This window comes from Chiloscyllium plagiosum, unplaced genomic scaffold (genome assembly GCF_037043375.1).
Source record: "Chiloscyllium plagiosum isolate Xiang-an unplaced genomic scaffold, Cpla_swu_hap1 HiC_scaffold_23, whole genome shotgun sequence".
In the NCBI taxonomy this organism is placed as follows: Eukaryota; Metazoa; Chordata; class Chondrichthyes; order Orectolobiformes; family Hemiscylliidae; genus Chiloscyllium; species Chiloscyllium plagiosum.
Window position 1 is genome coordinate 7,926,956 of NW_028270161.1, and position 22,122 is coordinate 7,949,077.

General features: G+C 42.3%; 1 long non-coding RNA gene across 1 annotated transcript in view; it reads left to right on the forward strand.

The window, feature by feature from the left end:
• The first annotated feature begins 5,916 nt into the window (after positions 1-5,916).
• The window catches only part of LOC148145806 (uncharacterized), a 92,000-nt gene continuing 75,794 nt past the window's right edge, over positions 5,917-22,122 (forward strand). The window contains exon 1 of the long non-coding RNA XR_015761201.1: positions 5,917-5,964. This is a non-coding gene — a long non-coding RNA (uncharacterized LOC148145806). The remainder of the gene's footprint in view (positions 5,965-22,122) is intronic.

Consider the following 22,122-nt stretch of genomic DNA (forward strand, 5'->3'; position numbering starts at 1 on the left):
ATATGATCATGGCTGATTATCTCACTCAGTCCCTGTTCCCACGTTTATTCCATACCCTTTGATCCATTTAGTCCTAAGAGTTATATCTGACTAATTCTCAAAAATATTCGATATTTTGGCCTCACATGCTTTCTGTGACAAAGAATTTCACAGGCTCCCCACTGTCTTGGTGAAGACATTTCTCTTCATCTGAGTCCGAAATGGCCCATCCCAATCCTTAAACTGTGATACTATTTCTGGACTCCCTGGTCATCGGGAACATCTCAACACTCATTAACTCAATGTTACATTGCATTTGATAACACTTCTGAGTTTTGGACAGTAGGCTTTAAATTTTCAATCTTACTCTGTCGGGATGTGTGAATAATAGTCATTTGGGGGAGGTACTGGACTGGGTAAAGACAGTCCTAGGTTAGGCTCAACCTGAGGAAAAACCATCAACACTATCAAGAGCGGTGACAAAGGGGAATCAATACTGACAAACAGAAATAAGGAAAATTTTCATACTGCAGATGTCCTGTGTGTGGCAATGTTGCTACTTTGAGCAACACATTTCCACTGGCTGAAATACACCAACTGAGAAGTTGTAAAGAGAGAATACAATTCAATGCTGCATTCTGCTGCCGTGCTTTGGACACTTTGACCAGTTTATGTATTAAATACATTTTACGCAAGTGCTGTTGTTGATGAGACAGACACAAGGACACAGAATTTGGTTTGCAACTTCATAAACAAAATGTTCCTTATTAAAAGCACCATGCAAGCATTTTCCAAATTCCCCCAATATTTAATCTCTATCTAGCCCCATCCATCTGAGAAAGGCTATTACTTGTAATGATCACAGTGGTTCAGTGGTTAGCACTGCTGCATCACAGTGCCAGGGACCCAGGTTCAATTCCAGCCTTGGGCAACTGTCTGTGTGAAGTTTGCACATTCTCCCCATACGTGGCTCCCCTCTGGGTGCTCTGGTTTCCTCCCACATCCAAAGATGTGCAGGTTAGGTGGGATGGCCATGCTAAATTGTCCACAGTGCCCAGAGATATGCAGGCTTAGTGGGTTAGCTTTGGGAAACGTGGGGTTACAAGGAGGGTAGATCTGGGTAACTTAATCCTTGGAGGATCAGTGTAGACTCTATGGACTGAATGGCCTCCAGCTGCACTGCAGGGATTCTATGATCTATATGTTTGAGTTGGAATCTTGTTTATCTCTGGCCTTGGACTCACTGTCTTCACAAAGTTGGGTCTCATGTTGGGGCAGATTTTCTCCTGGGTTTTCTTAGGTTGCTGTCCTGTTTTCTGCCATGATTCTTCATTGATGGGGTGGCTTCAAGGTGTGCGTTTTTATCCTGTCTCCCCTAACCTTCTCAAACCTTAGGAGATCTTTGGCCAATTGGGTTATGAACAGGGTTCAAATTATCCAACGGGTTATCCCAATACCCTTCACTGTTGTCATGCCAGGGAAGTATAAAATGTGCGTTCTCAGGCAGTCAAGGTGCCAGAATATCTGATTGATTCTTCTCTAATATACAACTCTCAGGCTGAACCTGATTGTGATGGTGGTGTGAGAAGGATTCATTCTCAGGAGGTGTGTGGACAGACAATTACAAATAATTCCAAAAAGGTAACTTCTATCAAATAGGAATTTTATAACATAGTTAACATAGAGCCATCACTTCCAATAGCAATTCAAATGAAGCAGATGTAAAGACAATGGGAGATCCCATTGAACATTTGAGTCTATAATGACAGCTATATGTTGTAGGTTAGCAATTAACTTACTGTTATTTACTGTGATATCTCAGTGAATGTTTAGAAGCACAAACACAGTGCTTTTCACTGGTTGAACTGTAGTACAAGTGAGCTGCAGAAACACAAGATCATAATCCTTCAATTGGGCTGACTCTCCGAAAGGGTTTCCCAGAAATATCAGCTACAGGATATAGCCAGATTGGGGTTGATGGAGGGTTGGGGATTTTACTTGAGCTGCCTCCACCACACTGCTTTAGAAAGATAACCAGCTGGTGGTTAGTAAATAAGGCTAATGCTTTGCCCTCTCTCAGTTACAGAGAGAGACAAGTCAAAGGCCCTAATTCTTTTACTGTTTTGAGATTCCTTATTTTTTTCCCATCAAAACCTAACCCCAACCCCTGTCTTCAACCTTCCTTATCGCACCCTTCAGAATTGAGAACTGAGATCAGCGTATTGTATTTTCTACAGCGAGCTTTTCTTGAAGTTTTCTCAGGAGCTACCTTTTCATTCTCATTGACTTGTTTCTTACGTGATGAAATCCGAAGGTGACAACCCCTTCTGTACATGTGTCGAGGTGTGGAGTATTTGGACTCATAGAAATGCAGTAGTAGAAGAATTCATGAATCACCTCAAATAATTACCAACTCACCATCAAACGTAAAGACACAATATACAGGGAAAGCATTACTTTATGAAACCCCACATATTTATTGGCTCAGGACAACAGGTACATCCCAAATGTTTTTATTTTCAGAATAAATGAGACACACTTCTACACACAAAAAGCTATCCCCTCAGTCACACCTTCCTCAGATTGGTGAGGTCACAGCTAATGCATTTCCAGCACAATTACACAAAGCTAAATGATTTTAACTAGACAGTTTCTATCCTTTTCACTGCATTTCAGAATTCCATCTCAGACGTACATTTAACAGTTGACATCCTGCTAATTATAAAAACATCCATTATATTCCCTCCTCCCCCTAGTTATTCCCAATTATCTTGCTTTTGTTTCAGATTTCTAGCGTCTGCAGTATTCTGCTTTTATTCCAGACTGAAACTGATAGATTTTTGTTTGAGTTGAGGAGAATCATGGGATACAGGAACTGGATAAATAAGTGGAATTGATGTTAAAAATCAGCATGATCTTTGTGAACATCAGAGTAAGCTGGAAGTGCTGCTTCTGTCTCTCTTCCTCATGCTCCCAAACATTATTGTATTCTCTACATCACCACACCTGGATCTTTTCATGCAGCTGTTGTAAGCAATCTCATATGGTGATTAAAAAAACATTTTAGAGAGGTGGACATTTTGGTTGGCATATACCAGTTTGGGCCAAAGGGCCTGTCTCCGTGCTGTAGGACTCTATGATTCAATAAAGCTACTCCTCAACTGTTGCATTCAATACCATATTCTTACCAGATACAACAGAGTTCACACTGGAGGCAGTTTAAGCAACGTTAGATAAATGAAGACTCCCTTGTACTTCATACACACAGCTGAAAACGTACGTTGAATGCAAAGTCACAGTTTTGAGTAAGCGCAATTGATTTCTGCCTCCAATATCCTTCAAATATTGGCTTTGGTAGGATTATTACAGGACACCAGAAAGGCTGTCGGTCCATGCAATTATTCAGTAAGTTTTCAGCACAGTACCGACACAGTAAATCAGCCAGAATTTACACCTAAAATTCACATGGCAGCATCAGGGCTGATGATGTGCATTTTAGGCAATAGGGAGTCCCATGCTTTTAAGTATCACTACAAAAGCTTGATCAGGTTTGTTCTATGTTTCTTTCTGAAATGGTCCTCTCTCGCAACACAGACTTCCAGACCTCTTGTCGAGTCATTCCGTAGCACTGTATGTAGGCAGTGTAGTGACTGGAATGAGGTCAGCCAGGTGGCTCTCATACAATAAGAGTTTCCTGATTAAGGCAATTAACATGGAACCCTGTCTGACAGATAAAAGCAGGAGTGTCTCCCCGTCCAACTCTATTTTGATTTAACCCCCGCCCTCCCCTTCACTGTTTGATCACACAGCATTGCCCTTTGATGTGAAGGGCACTGCTTGTCACTGGCCACCCGGGTGTTTCCTATCTTCCTGGTGGTAGAAATTGAATAAAGATTTGTGCACTTTGTGTCTTCCACTGTGTCTCACACCTGCACACACACACCATGGGTGCTGGGGAAAAAAATAAACACTACCGCACTTAGGTGGTAGTGTGGGGGGGTTAAAAAAAAAATAAATAAACAGGAGTATTTGCCTTAGAGTGGTCGGAAGGTGGGAGGGGCGGGGGCTTGCTGGGCTTGTATTGTCTGCACTAAAAAAAAAAGAAAAAAAAGAAAAAAGAAAAAAGAAAAAAAAATAAACAGGAGTAGTGGAGTGCATTATTTCCCCCTCCAACTCTATTTTGATTTAGTCCCTACCCTCCCCCTCACTGTTTGATCACACAGCACTGCCCTTTGATGTGAAGGGCAGAGTTTGTCACTGGCCACCCGGGTGTTTTCCTATCTTCCTGGTGGTGGAAATTGAATAAAGATTCGTGCACTGTGTGTCTTCCACTGTGTCTCACACCTGCACACACACCATGGGTGCTGGGGATAAAATAAGCACTACCGCACTTAGGTGGTAGTGTGAGGGTTAAAGGGAAAAAAAAGAAAAAAAAAGAAAGAAAAAAAAGAAAGAAAAAAAAATAAAAGCAGGAGTGTCTCCCCGTCCAACTCTATTTTGATTTAACCCCCGCCCTCCCCTTCACTGTTTGATCACACAGCATTGCCCTTTGATGTGAAGGGCAGTGTTTGTCACTGGCCACCCGGGTGTTTCCTATCTTCCTGGTGGTAGAAATTGAATAAAGATTTGTGCACCTTGTGTCTCTCACTGTGTCTCACACCTGCACACACACACACCATGGGTGCTGGGAAAAAAAATAAGCACTACCGCAGTTAGGCGGTAGTGTGGGGGTTAAAAAGGGGAAAAAAAGGGAAAAAAAAGAAAAAATTTTTTTTAAAAAGCTGGAGTGTCTCCCCATCCAACTCTATTTTGATTCAGTCCCTACCCTCCCCTTCACTGTTTGATCACACAGCATTGCCCTTTGATGTGAAGGGTATTGCTTGTCACTGGCCACTCGGGTGTTTCCTTTCTTCCTGGTGGTGGAAATTGAATAAAGATTTGTACACCTCGTGTCTTTCACTGTGTCTCACAGCTGCACACACACATGGGTGCTGGGGAAAAATAAGCACCAACGCAGTTAGGTGGTAGTGTGGGGGTTAAGAGAGATAAAAGTAAAACAGAGAAAATAAAGCGGGAGTGTCAGTGGTTCTGCTCAGTCTAGGAGCCAGCTCTGAGCTAGCTGGGTCAGGGTCACACACCATGCATCTGTAAATAAAGGGTGATTTGGTGAAGGGATACCAGCCTTCGTGGAGTTATTTCAAGCAGGCCTGAAATAGAATTAACTCAAAACATGCCTTTGACACAATGCCAGGGATAAACTCTGGAGAGGGAAGGTGTAGCGGAAAATAATGACACATTTACAGTGTGGATTGTGGTCTGAAAATAAATCTGTAGGGCCATGAGGGCAACAGAATGTATCAAAATATGGGTTTTCATTAACACAGCAATAGACCATACCATTTTCCCCAGATCATTACTGCTGATAGCTATAAAGAAATTGGAGACTGTCTGACTCAGCTGGATTCAGGCTGTCACAGTGGCTTCAGCAGTTGCAGTGATTAATGACTCTCGCACAGCACATGACACTTGTTAGAAGAAAGTGTTGCCTTGAGAAGGTGATATACCTGAAAGAGGCAGCTGAAGGTAGCATTGTCCTGGACTGTGTCCACACGTCCCCACATAGAACTGCTTTTGCAAAAGGTTTTCATCGTTTTAATGAATCCCACTCAAGTAAATAATGAGGCAAACATCTTGGTAGTTTATTTTAAAACTTTTGTAAAGTCTTGATCTAAATCCCATCTAATTGGGGGTGATGTGCATTGTGCCGTGTGCTGCTCAGCAGAGATGCGGACATCTGTTAACATTCATCACTTAACAGAGATTTGACTTTTCGTTTAGGAAGTCACATTGCCATGCAAATCTTATCCACTGTTTTAGCAACAGCACACACTTCAGGAAGTTGCACTGTTCCACATCATGCCAATGTGTCTCCCGTAATGGAAAACAACAGATACAGGAAATATCGAGAGCCAAAGAGAAACCCAGGTAAATTTAATAGAAGGAAAGGGCATATTTCCATTAGCTCATGAAGGCAGGGTCATGGCTTACAACTCTATCAGAATGTAACAGATTGGCAAATAATTGCTATGTGGTAAACTGTATATACCATAAATTGCAAACGTGTCTCAACTAACTTACAACTGAGAGAAAGTCCCAAAATTGAACGGTAAATTGGTTAAGGTATATGAAAGAAAATGCGGTAGTACTTTTTTAAACACTCTGGCTGGTGCAGATCCCCCAGAGATTAGTATTAGGTTTTCTGCTATTGACAAGGGTTTAGAATAACTTCGGTAAAAATGTTAACGGTGTTTCTTCGGGGCTGTGCGCTCGGTGTCGAGACACTCTGAGCAGGGGCAGCAATTGGATCCAACCTCCAGCACCTGCTTTCACAAGACAACTCTCCATCAGGAGCAAAGGGAACTTAAACTTGTGAAGATCACGCTGCGTGAGAAAGCAAGGATTTCAAAAGAGAAAGCTCCACAATGCAGTGGAGTTAACTAGATTAACCAGTTAAAAATAAAGAACATAAATAAATGTTAGAATTAAAAATAGCAAGTGCATTACAATATGAATATCTTTTAAATAAAAAGTGTTCACTTCGAAAGACTCTGGAAGTAAATAAATTCCACACTTAGGCAACATGATGTTTTCAATGAAATGTAAATGATTCTGTGCCATGCACTGTGATGCTGCCTCATCGATAATGTGTCAGTGTTCCATTAAAAAGTTCTGTTGTCTTTTCATCATTTACTATGTAGTAATAAGTATAGAGCAGCTTTCAAAGTGTACAGTATTCAGGGTTTCATTAGTAGGTACAGAGAGAAAGGAGCAAGAAGATGAGGCTGAACTATAGAGGACACTTGTTAGACCTCAGTTGGAGTGCTGTGTATAGTTGTAGGCACCACATTATGGGGTGGATGTGAACACATTGGAGAGTGTGCAGAAGTGATTCACAAGAATGGTTCCAGGGGTGAGAAGCTTCAGTTATATGGAGAGGTTGGAAAGGTTGGGGCTATTCTTCTTGGTGAGTAGAAGGCTAGAGAAGACCTGTTGGATGTTTTCAGAATCATGAGAGGTCAAGTTAGTCTAGAAAGGGAGATGCTGTTTCTGCATGTAAAACAATCAAGGAGGAGAGGGCACAGATTTAACGCGATTTGAAAACATATCAAACATGACGTGAGAAATGAAATCCTTTTTCACACGTCGAGTGGTTTGGGTCCAGAATGCATTGTGTTGGAGAGTGGTGGATGAAGAGTCAACATCAGCATTCAAGAGGGTGATAGGTAATTGCCTCTGTTCAAAGAATGTGAAGGATATGGAGAGAAGGGAAGAAACATCACCAAATCACAATGCTTGTTGGAGAGCAAGCACAACCATGATGGGCTGAACGACCACCCTCTGAGCTGTAACAATCCTGAGATTGTATTTATGAAGTCAGTCCTGCAAATGTATTAAGACCTAAGAACCCACTTGAGAACACAATCAAACGAGGCAGTCCTGGATCATTGAGAATCAGGTGTTGGAACTCAACATAACTCATTCGCAGATGTGTCATTTGCCATCCATTGATAACACTCTTAAAAATGCTGGGCCTGGATTAAAAAGAGAGAGTGTGTGATACACAATAGACAATTCCCCAAACCATCTGAAAACTTACATTGTAATTATTGTGTCCTGAAATGATTCACTAAAAACAATATCATGGCCAGTTCTTGGTGCTGGGATGAATCATAGAATCTCTATAGTGTGGAAACAGGCCATTTGATCCAACACGTCTACACCGACCCTCCAAAGAGTATCCCACCCAGACCCATTCCCCTACCCTATTACTCTGCATCTCCCCTGACTAATGCGCCTAACCTACACATCCCTGAACACTATGGGCAACTTAGTATGGCCAATTCACCTAACCTGCATTTCTTTGGTCTGTGGGAGGAAACTGGAGCACCTGGAGGAAACCCACACAGACATGGGGAGAATGTGCAATTTCCACACAGTCAGGGAGAGGGGGGATGTGCAACAAAAAGACAATGAGTCTTGCAAAAAACAAACTTGCGGTGATCAATCTAAGTGATAAAAGCCTTAAAAAGCTCTCAAAGTATATGGAAATACATCACACAGAGGATCTATTCATTCAGGGAAAGGACTCCCATTACCATTTCGTCACTGTCACAAGATATTTGTACACTCTTTGTGAATATAGTTGCATAATCAACATCCTGGTATGCTGATGATAGTAGCAACCAGCTCAGAAACTAATCACATGAAAAGAAACATCAACAAATAATCAGAACGAGACAAAGGCTATCCTTGTTAAATCAATAAGCTGTTTGCCTTTATAATTTATTCATGTATCAGAGGCTAACTGTGGTAAAATATTAATGAGGTTTCATTTTCACCATTTCTTGCATAATTATAATGTGAAATCTTGCATAATGTAAATGTCACACTTTGTTGCTTGTTTTAATTTGTTAATAATGAAATGTAGCAGCAGGAAAAGACAGTCCAGGTCAACTGGCTAATCCTAGCAAATTAGGTTCAGTTTCAATGGATCTTTTTCAGCTGGGTTGGCTTAGAGGCTGCTGGCGATGTCCTAAGTACAGTTATCAAAAAGTTCAATGTGAAAAACTGCCACTCTGGCAATTCATTTTTGCCTTTTCATCCCGGGCACTCTTAATTCTTCAGCTGCTTCTTCATAAAATCCCTACAGTGTGAAAACAGGTCATTCAGCCCAACAAGTCCACAACGACCCTCTGAAGAGTAACCCACCCATTCCCCTACCCTATTACTCTATATTTACCCCTGACTGATGCATCCCTGAACACTAGGGGCAATTTACCATGGCCAATCCACATCATGTGCACATCTTTGTATTGTGGGAGGAAACCGGTGCACCCAGAGGAAAATCGCACAGACACTGGGAGAATGTGCACAGACTGTCTCCACACAGACAGTTGCCCGAGGCTGGAATCAAACCCGGATGCCTGGTGTGCAAGGCAGCTGTGCTAACCAATGAGTCACCATACCAACCAGTATCCATTCGGCACTGTTACTACAACTCTGCTAAGTGTATCAGACCATAGCAAGTGAGTACTGCAGATGCTGGAGATCAGAGTCTAGATTAGAGCAGTGTTGGAAAAGCAAAGCAGGTCAAGCAGCATTCGAGGAGTAGGAGGAGGAGGAGGAGCAGGAGGATTGTGCTTTTCTAACACCACTTTAATCATAACAAATGAAAGTGACAGTGGATGATGATGTCAGCGTGTACAAGGGGGGCATAACTACAAATTGAGGGGTGATAGATTTGAGACAAATGTCAAAGGCAGGTTCTTTACTCAGAGAGTGGTAAGGGCGTGGAGTGCCCTACCTGCCAATGTAGTTAACTCAGCCACATTAGGGAGATTTAAACAATCCTTGGATAAGCACATGGATGATGATGGGATGAGCTGAGAATAGTGTAAGGGGATGAGCTGAGAATAGTTCATGGGTCGGCACAACTCGAGGGCCGAAGGGCCTGTTCTGTGCTGTATTGTTCTATGTTCTATGTTCTAAGTTATATCACAACCAAGCTCCTAGGAGTAAACTCAGCCAAAGGCCTGCTGTACCATGAGATCCTTTGATTGCCAGCTGACTTGGCCATGATTGGGAGGTACCGGTGTTGGACTGAGGTGGACAAAGTCAGAAGTCACATGACACCTGGTTGTAGTCCAACAGGTTTATTTGGAATCACAAGCTTTTGGAGCACTGCCCCTTCCTCAGGTGAAATGACTTCATCTGTTGAAGGACCAGTGTTCCGAAAGCTTGTGACTTCAAATAAACCTGTTGGACTATAACCTTGGTGCCATGTGACTTCTGGCTGACTTGGTAGACATCAGTTTGGGTACGGTTGACTTTAGTCCACCTGATTTGGGCAAGGAGACAATGTGCCATGCATATTCTCTCTCTATATATGGTATTATTTAACACCCTGCATACATTCGGATGAAGCCACACTGTGTGGCTACAATATGAGGATGGTGGTGTAGAGTTATTTTTCGACTGGAGGCCTGTGACCAATGGTGTTTCACGGGGATCGGTATTGAGTCTACTTTTGTTTGTCACCTATATAAATGATTTGGATGAGAACATAGGAAGCATGGTTAGTAAGTTTGTGGATGACACCAAATTTCTTGGGAGAGTGGACAGTGAAGAAGGTTATCTAGAATTGCAAAGAGATGGGGCCGATGGGGTTTAAATGTGAAGCATTGCATTTTGGTAAACCAAACATGGGCAGGGTTTATATAGTTAATGGCAGAACCCTGGCTAGTGTTGCAGAACAGAGTGACCGAGGGGTTCAAGTACATAATTCTTTGAAATTTGTGTCATAGGTAGACAGCATGGTGACGAAGGTGTTTAGCATGCTTGTCTTCAGTACTCAGACCTTTGAGTATCGGAGTTGGGATGTCATGTTGAAGTTGTACAGAACATTGGTGAAACCTCTTCTGGAATACTCTGCAATTCTTCTCTCTCTGCGAAAGGGAGGATACTGTTAAAATGGAGAGGGTTCAGAAAAGGTTTACTGGAATTTGCTAGGAATTGAGGGTTTAAGTTATTGGGAGAGGCTGGATAGCCTGGAACTTTTCTCACTGGAATGTAAGAGGTTGGAGGAGGGTGAGGCATGGTGCCTCAGTGGTTAACACTGCTGCGTCACAGTACCAGGAACCCAGGTTCGATTCTAGCCTCGGGCAACTGTCTGTGTGGAGTTTGCCCATTCTCCCCGTGTCTGCATGAGTTTCCTCCGGGTGCTCTGGTTTCCCCCCACAGTCCAAAGGTGTGCTGGTTAGGTGAATTGGCCATGCTAAATTGTCCATAGTGTTAGGTGCATTAGTTAGAGGGAAATGGGTCTGGGTGGGTTACTCTTCGGAGGGTCGGTGTGGACTTGTTGGGCCGAAGGGCCTGTTTCCACACTGTAGGGAATCTAATCTCATCGTATACAGGTTTATGGGCATAGTTAAAGTGAATGAAAAAGGTCTTTTGCCTTGGGTGGGGAGTTCAAAACAAAGAGATATACTTTTAAGGTAAGAGGAAAAAGCTTTAAAAAAAGCGTGAGGGACAATGTTTTTACACAGGGAGTGGTTCTTGTGCGGAATGAGCTGCCAGAGGAAATGGTGGATGCAGGTACAGTTACAACATTTAAAAGATATCTAGATAAGGGCATGAACAGGAAAGGTTTAGAGGAATATGGACCAAACGCAGGCAGGTAGGACTAGTTTAATGTTGTGAACATGGCTAGCATGGACTAGTTGGTCCAAAGGGTCTGTTTTCCTGCTGTATGACTTGACTAAAGACAAATCTACTAATGACTGGGCCAGTATCACCACTGGAAGAACAGCTCTACAGCTCCCCATATCTTATGGAGAACTGCAAGTACAAATTAAAGGAAGGATGTGGAGGATTAACATGAATTGCATGCACCCCTGCACTCATCTCCTCCACTAGGATCTCAGACTCCCTTTAGACCCTGAATTGAATCAGACCAACCTGGTTAAGCAGCTTCTTTGCAGTGCTCCCTGTCCAACTGGATACCACATATAATTATCAAGCTGACATCCAGTAGAACCTGTCAAATTGAATCATAGAATCCCTACAGTACAGATACAGACCATTCAGCCCATCTCATCTGCTCCAACTGTCCCAAAAGCATCCCATCCAGAGCCACACCCGTAACCCAGCATTAACCATGGCCAATCCACCCAGCCTGAACATCTTTTGACTGAGGGAGGAAACCAGAGCAATCTCTGTTTCCAGGTTGCTTCTGTCAGGCTGGAGAGGCTATTCAGCCCATCCAATCTGCATTGACACTCTGAAGAGTATCCCACTCAGTCTGCGCATTACCATGGCCAATCCACCCTAACCTGCACATTTTTGGATTGTGGAAGGAAACCAACACAGACACGGGAAGAATGTGCAAACTCTATACAGACAGTCGCCCAAGGGTGGAATCAACCTGGGTCCCTGGCACTGTGAGGCAGCAGTGCTAACCACTGAGCCACCATGCCACACCAGGTCCACACACTATGGAACAAAAACTCAACACCATGCAAGAACAACTGGACTTGTGAGTCTTCTGCATGCTATACTGAGCCCAATCACTCCTACAATCCATGTAGCAAGTGAAAGGTTCCTACATGATATCTAATTAGCGATAAAAATGCACAATAAAATAATGGCTGAAATCGCACAGGAGACCAGTTGGCCTAACGAGGTTTTATGGGCTTTTGTTTTAACGAAATATCGGTTTAGTCTACTCCTGAGTTCCTTCCCCACAGCTTTGCAAATAAATAAATAATCACATTGTTTGCTTCAGCTCAACACTGTGTGCCCTGTAGTGTTCATCAGTTCTTGGAAAGCTGTGTTGCACAACAGGGTTAAGACTCATATATGAGTAATTGCTTCTTTAACAAACTACAGGAAAATGACCAGCCTCTTATCAGGAGTCAACAACTTGAGGCAAGGAAAGAATGTTATCAATCAAAATTAAAGGAGAAGACAGAAAATGCATCACTTGGCCTTTTATGACAATGTTTGCAGTTTGAACGCAGATGAATGTAACTATTAGTCACTGGAATTACAGAATGGTTGGGAACACGCCTCAAACAAAACTCAAGTTGTAAAGAATAACATCAGCCCCAGGGATTGACGTTTGAAGTATGAGATGTTGCATGAGGCACAGGTGCAGTGTGGAAATCTGAGAGAAAAATAGAAAGTGCTGAAGAAACTCAGTAGGTTGAAGAGAGAAGCAGAAATGTTTCTTGAGTCGAAGACATTTGGTATAATTTCTTTTATTGGTTAGTACATTCAGCATTGGGGTTCGAGGTCATTGCAGCTGTACAGGACATTGGTTAGGCCACTCTTGAAATGTTGTGTGCAATTCTGTTCTCCTTGCTATTGGAAGGATGTTGAGAAACTTGAAAGGGTTCAGAAAAGATTTACAAGGATGTTTGCCAGGGTTGGAGGGTTTGAGCTACAGGGACAGGCTGAATAAGTGTAGGAGGCTAAGGGGTGACCTTATAGATGTTTATGAAATCCTGAGGGGCCTGGATAGAGTGAATAGGCAAGGTCTTGCCCCAGGATAAGGATGACCAAAACTAGAGGTTATAGGTTTGAGGTGAGAAGGGAAAGATTTAAAAGGGACCTAAGGGCTATATTTTGTTCTTGCAGATGGTGGTACGTGTATGGAATGAGCTGCCAGAGGAAGTGGTGGAGGCTGGTACAATTACAGCATTTAAAACGCATCTGGCTGGGTATATGAATAGGAAGGGTTTAGAGGGATATGGGACAAATGCTGGCAAATGGGACTACATTAGTTTAGGATATCTGGTTGCCATGGATGAGTTGGACCAAAAGGGCAGTTTCTGTGGTATACGTCGCTATGTCTCTAAACATCTATGAGTCCAATGTGACTTTTTTCCAGACGTGAGTGTGGAAATTCATTCACTATTTCATTTTAATTTACAAATTGCCTGCATTACTGGGTAGTAATGGGCAAATTTCCATACTTATGTCACTTTGTTTACAGTTTGAACTAAATTGTGGCTATGAATAGATGAATTTCATTGGAGTCCTTTGCTGAACGTGAATAAACCTTGCGGTTGGGGTTCTATCATTGACAATATTTCCCTCTCTTCCCAAATGAGACAATGGTTCCTTAGACGAAAACCGTTTGAGATGTTCAACGTCTTGCTGGATGCCCATCCTCCACTTTGGATGGTCTTGGCCCAGTGATTCCCAAGTGTCGGTGGGAATGCCACACTTCCCCAGTGAGGTCTTAAGGGTATCTCTGAAACACTTCCACTGTCCACCTGGGACTCACCTACTGTTTTGGAGCTGGGAGTGGAGCACCTGCTTGGGGAGTCTAGTGCCAGTCATGGGGACAACGTGCCCAGCCCATCGCAGCCAATTGGGGTGGGTGGGGGGGTGGAGGATGCTGGGCAATGCCACGATGCTGGGGATGTTGACCTGGTTGAGGGCGCTAGTGTTGGTGTGTCTGTCTTCCCAGAGGATTCGCAAGAACTTACACAGGCAGCTTTAGTGGGGCTGCTCCAGCATTATGAGATGTCTGTTGTAGACAGTCCACATCTCAAAGCCACATCGGAGAGTGGGAACCACTACATCTCTGTATACCATGAGCTTGGTTTTGGATCTGATGTTGTTGTCCTTGAAGACCCTTTCCCTCAGATGGCTGCAGGTTGTGCTACCATACTGGATGCAGTGCTGGATCTCTTCATCATGATCTGCTTTGGCCTATAGGACACTCCTGAGGTAGTGGAAGTGGTCAACGGTCTGTCCACCGACAAGCTCCCCCACCGGAGTGAAACTAACCTACAGAACCAACGGGAAATTATTCAACCTCTGCCATCTTCTCGCAACACCCAAAGTCACCCCAACTAGTATCATCGAGCTGTAGTACATGAATGGTGTTTGCGGATGTGCAATCTCAGAGGATGTACTCCAGATCATTGTTAGCATCATTACAGAGGCAGACGAGAGCATGGATCTCACCCTGAACATCCACAAGACAAAGGTTCACCAACAACCTGCCCTGGCATTGCAAAGTGAACCCCTGATCATCAAATCCCCTCAAATAGAGACAATGCTTCCTTACATGAATACCATTGGACCATAAGACATAGAAGCAGAAATTAGTCCATTCAGCTTCAGCTCATCAAGCCTGCTGTAACATTCAATCATGGCTGATAAGTATCTGATATGGTTCTATGGGCACCCTTGGCCTGTGATATATCACCTAATAGTCAGTCTTCAGGCATATGGGTAGAGACTGAGAATTGGCATGCTTCATTAGCATGGAAAATGCCACAAGTGAATCTGGTCTTTGCTTTTATCTGTTGCCAACTTTCTCAATAGGGAATACTGGTGTTCCTACTGTTAACTCACAGTAGTAACAACTAGTATTGATGTTCACTTGCTTAACTGATGGATTCTGGGATAAATAGCCGCATCTGTACTTTGGCTGATTTCATAGTGGACTTGTCCTTGTTCTGTAATCTTTCATCTGCTCAGCTGGGGACTCATTGAGTTTCTTCAATGCTGTAGACAGGTCGATCTCACAAACCTCAACACTTAACAATTTGGCCTCACTCATTCCAGACTGAAAAGAAAGTCCAGATCATCCTCAACTTGGCATCTCAACATGAAAATGCATTAAAGCGCGGACGACTTTCCTTGCCATTCCAAAACTCCTATAGTTTCAGCTCATTTGTGGAGATTGGAGTAGGTGCTTTGAGCTTAAATTAAAAAAAACATTTGCAGCATATTTTCATTCCCACGTGAGAATAATTCCTCTGGTTACCACCTCTAGCAGCAGCTTCATGAATGTGTTCTGAAGGCTTCAACTTCTATTTCTTGCACACACAAGCAACTTTCCCATAATACAATTGCCGATTTTTATAATGGGCGATGACCACTTCTGAATGGTAAACAAAGTGCTGGACTGTAACAGCAAAAGTGGAGCCTCATGGAGAGTTCAAAGACTTCCTCCTTCATGTATATTATACAGAGAAACAGCGATAATAATGAACGGTTCTAAATGAACAGATTCAGATATGTATCTCTTTTGAAAACATGTAACCCCCAGGGTGGATGTGATGGAACTGCACTTGATCTGTTGTTTCTGTACTTTACCAATAAACCAATAGCCATTTATCACAGTTAGACAATAATTTAGATAAGGAAAGCTCTTTGTGACTCTGTACTGCACGGATAAGCATCCATAAATTAAGGATTTTGATGTTAAATATTTGCATATTTCAATCTTCACATGAAACAAAGGTTTTAAAAAATTAATTTCATATAATGATTCAATATTTCATTCTGAATTTAACCTTGTGTGTTTCTAATTAGCTTTCTAATTATTGAGGAATCAGGCACGTAGAGACCATTAGAGGCACAAGTGTTTGAAATCTGGATAAGATGCTCATTAGTTCGATCTTACTCCAGAGATATTTCAAAATGCTCCATCAGATGTTTGATTGCTGGGAGATTGCAGATGATATAAGCTTTGTGCAGAGATATAGACCATGCAGATTTAACAAGAACAAGCCTCAATTGCTGTTTCTTTTTTCTATATTTAGGAACAGATATGTCCAGCAGAAACACTTAAGGCAGATATGATGAATCCCTTTAAAAATGAGTTGTATAAGTATCAGGTCAGAGATGAAACGAGGTCCCTTCTCATGTGCGTTCATGTTTTTGAAGTTGCCATGGAGATTGTGGCCATCTCTGGGGAGATTACCTTTGCAGTTTTGTTATGTAAAACTCTTAACGGCTGCTGTTCAGCCACTTGGTTGTGCTCCAACATAGAGAGACAGCCACTGGTATTGACTGAGAGGATTCCATACCCCATCGAATAAAATGGTTCCTGTGCTGTGACATAGGGAGGAAAGGCAGAAGGACAGAGGTGAATACAGAATGAATATTCTGCCATTTATCTTGACTTTTATGTTTCTCAGTAAATTATCTTCCCCTTTTTGCAGTGAAGTGATAGTGTCCCTACCTCCAGACCAGGCGGTCTGGGTTCGGGTCCCACCTACTGCAGAGGTATGAGGGTTGAAAGGGGCTATAAAATGTCCTTGGCCTGCAGGCATAAGGAGAATCCCAAGGCATTATATTAGGAGCAAGAGGGTAGCTATGGAACGAGTGGGCCCACTCAAGGATAAAGGAGGGAGATTATGTGTGGAGCCAGAGGAAATGGGTGAGATCCCTAATGAGTACTTGACATCAGGGTTCACCAAGGAGAGAGAAGTGAAGGATGTGGAGGTTAGGAAAAGCTGTGTAAATACTCCCGGGCAGGTCAACATAATGAAGGAGAAAGTGTTGGGTGTCTTTAATGCATTAAGGTAGACCAATTCCCAGAGCCAGATGGAATCTATCCCAGGATAGTAGCTGATATTTTTGCATCTTCTTTGGCTCAGGCGAGATGCTAGAGGACTGGAGAATGGCCAATGTTGTTGCTTTGTTTAAGAAGGAAAACAAAGATAATCCAGGTTTATACAGGCTGGTGAGACATCAGTGATGGGGAAGCTGTTGGAGAAGATACTGAGAGACAGGATTTGATCACATTGGGAAGCAAATGGACTTTAGTGAGAGGCAGCATGGGTTTGTGTGGGGAAAGTCAAGTCTCACCAACTTGATTGAGTTTTTTGAGGAAGTAACACAAATGATTCATGAGGGATGGACAGTGAATTTTATCAACATGGACTTCAGTAAAGCTTTTGATAAGGTACTTCATGGCAGTCTGGTACAAAAGGTAGAATCTCATGGGATCCAGGTGAGCTGGCTGGATGGATACAAAACTGTCTTGGTTACAGAAGACAAAGAATAGTGGTGGAAGGGTACTTTCGGAATGGAGATTATTAAATAGCGATGTTCCGCAGGTATCAGCGCTGGGACCTTTGTGGTTTATAACATATATAAATGATCTGGAGGAAAATGCAGGTGGTCGGATTAGTAAGTTTGTGGATGATGCTAAAATTGGCAGAGTTGTAGATTGTGAGGAGGATTTTCACCTGACAAAGGAGCAGCACTCTAAAAGCTGGTGTTTTCAAATAAACCTATTGGACTATAACCTGGTTTTGGTGTGACTTCTGACTTTGTTCACCCCAGTCCAACACCAGCTCCTCCACATCGTCTTTAAGCAACACTGGCAATGATGTATAGGGCCATCACAAAGTCTTGAAGATGGTTAAATATTTTGCAAGGCATCACCTAATGTAGGAGAACATTGCAATAGGAGAAAAGCCTTCCAATTGTTAAATTATTATCATTCACCAAGAATCACTTCATTTCTATGTTAACTAGCTTGTTGTGCTGGTTGTGATTTTAACTAACTTGTTGTGATTTTATTCTTCCTCTGAAAGGTTTTCCTACTGCCATGTTGACCCACATTTCTTCAAAAGTCACTGAACTTGCTTTATTTTGTTGTTTTTGATGAAAGAACAAATCGAGTTTGAAGTTTAGTGAGTGCTGATTCGATTTGCCCTTTCATAGTTGTTATAGAGATATTAGCTACGTGATGTTCCAGTTAAATAACATCTTGTTCGTCTTCACCAGGAACCAGTTTCTAAAAGTCTGAGAGAAAGAAAATCAATCCAGATTTTTAAAGGAATAAGAATCAGTCCTGGAGTACAAAGGTTAATGAATAAAAAAGAGCTTCTCCAAAAGAAAAAGTTAGAAAACTTGTGGATTTAATAGTGCATCAAATTTCTCAATTGATGTTACTTGCTGTATTGAAAAATACACTTTGGATGCAATGTGTTTTTTTCAAGTCTATCGCTTTGAATAAACTACAAGGAGGTATTCCGGCAACGCTACTGACGGTGACAGTTTACAACACAAATACTGTCACTTCTACATAACTATCAATGCTTAATCAACAAGGCAATAACAACTTCATTTATTATTTATTAGCTTACTTATACAATGGGGTGCATGTCAAAGAAAGCATCCTGAGGTGCTTCACAGTGACTTTGTAAAGCAAAATTAGACACAGGCAATTCATGCAAAACCATAAGTCTGTAAGAAACAGGAATAGGAGTAGACCATTCGGCCCCTCAAGCCCACTCTGCCATTCAATAGTATGGCTGATCTGATATTCCTCACGTCCACTTTCCTGCTCTTTCCCCACAACTCTTGATTCCCCATCAGATCAAGATCTCTCACCTTTAATTATACACAAGGACTCTGCCTCCACCACTCTCTGCGACAACGAGTTTCAAAGACTCTCAACTCTCTCTTCCCCAACTCAGTCTTAAGTTAGCGCTTCTAATTCTGAGACTATACCCTCTGGTCTTAGACTGTCCCAGGAGGAGAAACAACCTCTAAGCGTTGACCCTGTCAAGGCCCTTAAGAATCCTATACATTTCAATAAGATCATCTCTCATTCTTCTCAACTCCAGAGAGCAGAGTCCCAGCCTATTTAGCCTTTGCTCCTAAGACATCTCTACATGGCAGGGACCATCTTAGTGAACCTTCTCTGAATTGCCTCCAATGAAATAATATCCTTTCTTAAATAAGGCGACCAAAACTGCTCACAGTACTCCAGGTGTGGGCTCTCCAGTCCCTTGTACAGTTGCAGTAAGGCTTCCCTACTCTTATAGGAGGGCTTATGCCCGAAACGTCGATTCTCCTGTTCCCTGGATGCTGCCTGACCTGCTGCGCTTTTCCAGCAACACATTTTCAGCCCTTCTCTACTCTTATACCCCAACCCCCTTGATATAAGGGCCAACATTCCTATAGCCTTCCTGGTTACTTGCTGCATCTGTGTGCTAGCTTTCAGTGTTTTGTGGATATATACACAATATAAAGTTGAAACCTTCCACAGATTTTCTCCATTTAAATCATAACTGTTCATTTAATGCCCCTTCCAAATTGAACAACTTCACATTTTCCCATATTATACTCCAATTGCCAACTTTTAGCTCACTTATTTAAGTTTCCATCTCACTCTGTGAATTGCTTGAAACCCTCTTCCAACTAGTCTTTCCACCTATTTTTGTATCATCTGCAAATTTGGCTACAATACATTCACTTCGTTCCTCCACGTCATTCATATATATTATAAGTAGTTGAGGTCCCAGCACTAATTATTTGTGGAACCCCGCTAGTTACAAGTCATGAACTGAAAGAGAACCCCTTAGCCCCATTCGCTGTTTCTTGCTCATTGACTGATTCTCTACCCATGTCAAAGTCCTAGTTCCAATGCAGTCAGCTCTTATGACTTAACTTTTTATGAGATATGCTGTTGAATGCTTTCTGGAAACCCAAATACAACACACCTACTAGTTTCCCTCGATCGACTCTGGGTTGAGACATTCTTTCATGAAGCTGTGCTGAGTTTATTTGAATACATTATGATTTTCCACATAAATGCTTCCTCATAAATGATTGCAATACTTTTCCAGTAATAGATGTCAGGCTAATCAGCCTATAGTCACCACCTTTTGCCTCCCTCTCTTTTTAAATAGGGGTGTCACATTTCCAGTTTTCTATACTTCTCCAGAATCAAGGAGTTTTAGAAAATTACATCTGATGCATCCACTCTCACTGTAGCTACCTCTTTTAGGATCCAAGGATGCAAGTCATCAGAGCCAGGGGACTTATCTGCCTTTAATCCCATTAGTTTGTCTGCTATGACTTCTCCAGTGATGATGCTTGATTCCTCACCCATACTCTTTAGAATTAATGGATGTGCGAAATATCTACCAATATAAAGACTGATGCAATAGATCCAATTAATTCCTTTGCCCTTTCCTAGTACCACAGAACCATCTCCCTAGATTCATTTTCTAAGGGGTCTATGTTCCCTTTGACCCCTGTCTTTATTTTTTATATATTTACAGAAGCTCTTATTGTTAGTTTTTATGTTCCATGTTTGTCTACCCTCGTAATTTACTTTCTTGAATATTATTATCTTTTAGTCCTCCTTTCCTGGATTCTGAATTTATTGCAGTCTTTGTGGCTATCACTGACTTTTGTCACCTTATGTGGTTCCTATTACAATTTAATACTCTCCTTAACTTCCTTGGTTAGCTATGGTCGGTTTATCTCTCTCTTAGTATCTTGCCTCCTAAGTGAAATTCTTGCTCAGAGCCATGAACGAAAGCTCTCTCACACACACTGGCTAGCACACATACAAACAAACAAATAAAATAGACACAAGCACAAAGTTGCACCAACAAAACATGAATACACACACACTAACATAAACACGCACACATGAAAACACACTGACAAAACAGAAACCCACACACACACACACAACCATCTGATGAAGGAGCATCACTCTGAAAGCTAATGCTTCCAAATAAACCTGTTGGACTATAACCTAGTGTTGTGTGATTTTTAACTGTGTCCACCCCAGTCCAACACCAGCTCCACCAAGTCACACTCATGTAAGTATGCACAAAAACACAACTCTATAAACATGGACACACAAACTCACTTGCACTCACAGACACACACGCACACACACTCACAAACATGTGAAACAAATGTCCACACACTCACAAACACATACAAATTTGCAAAACACAGACAAACCCAACACATGCACGTCATCAGCAATCGCTGATTGTCCACCTAGTACATTCTGTGTCACTGTTCTGGGTTCTGTCGGTCTTTGTGTGGCTGATCCTCCAGCCACATCTCTGAACATGCATTTGGCAGGTTGTTCTCGGAAGGTTGGATTTGTCGAAATTGTTGGCATTTCTTTCTCTGGTTCCTTTTTCCATACTTCCTCTTGTAGCCACATAGAATTGTGTCCAGTCATGCAGGAGTTTCATCCAAGTTGGTTTCTTCTGAACAAGGGTCTCCCGTGTGTTTGGCATCTATGTCGCATTTCTTGAAGGAAGCCTTCAATGAGTCTTTGAAATGCTTCCTTTGTTTTCCTCCAGTTTGAGTGCCTTCCTTGAGTTGAGTGAAGAAGATTTGCTTTGGAAGTCAGAACTCAGGCATCCCAAGCCTGAGGCCAGCCCCAGCAAAATTGGTCAATTGGTTTCAGATGATTATGGTTGCAAAGATGCTATTGGTTGTTTCAAGGAAACTAATGTCAGTATGCCTGTCCTCCCAGGTGATGGAGAGAATCTGTCTCAAACGGCATTGATGGTACCTCCCCAGCACCTTGAGGTGGTGTCTATACATAGTCCAAGTTTCAGAGCCGTACAGAAGAGTTGGAAGGATGACTGCCTTCTCCATAGGGATCTGGATATCCGCACGGATATCACGATGACAATCTGGAAGATCAAATGAGAAGTTGAAGAAGTTTAGAGAGTAAATCTCAGAGCTTAGGATCCAGGTTACTGAAGATAGGGTGGCTAGCAGTGATTGAAATCAGTTTGCATGCTGATACCTCAGAGGGTCATGGGGTTGGGGATGATCACAGAGCTGGGAAACTGCTTGCCATGGTGGGTTTTCAAAACAGATAGCTATTTTAAACTTGACTGGGAACAACCAAAGATCAGCATACACAAGGTCTTCGAGTTATAGAGATCTACAGCATTGAAAAAGGGCCTCAGCCCATCACATCCATGTCAATAAAAAAAACACCTAACTATTCCAATCACATTTCCAGCATGCTGCCCATAGTCTTGT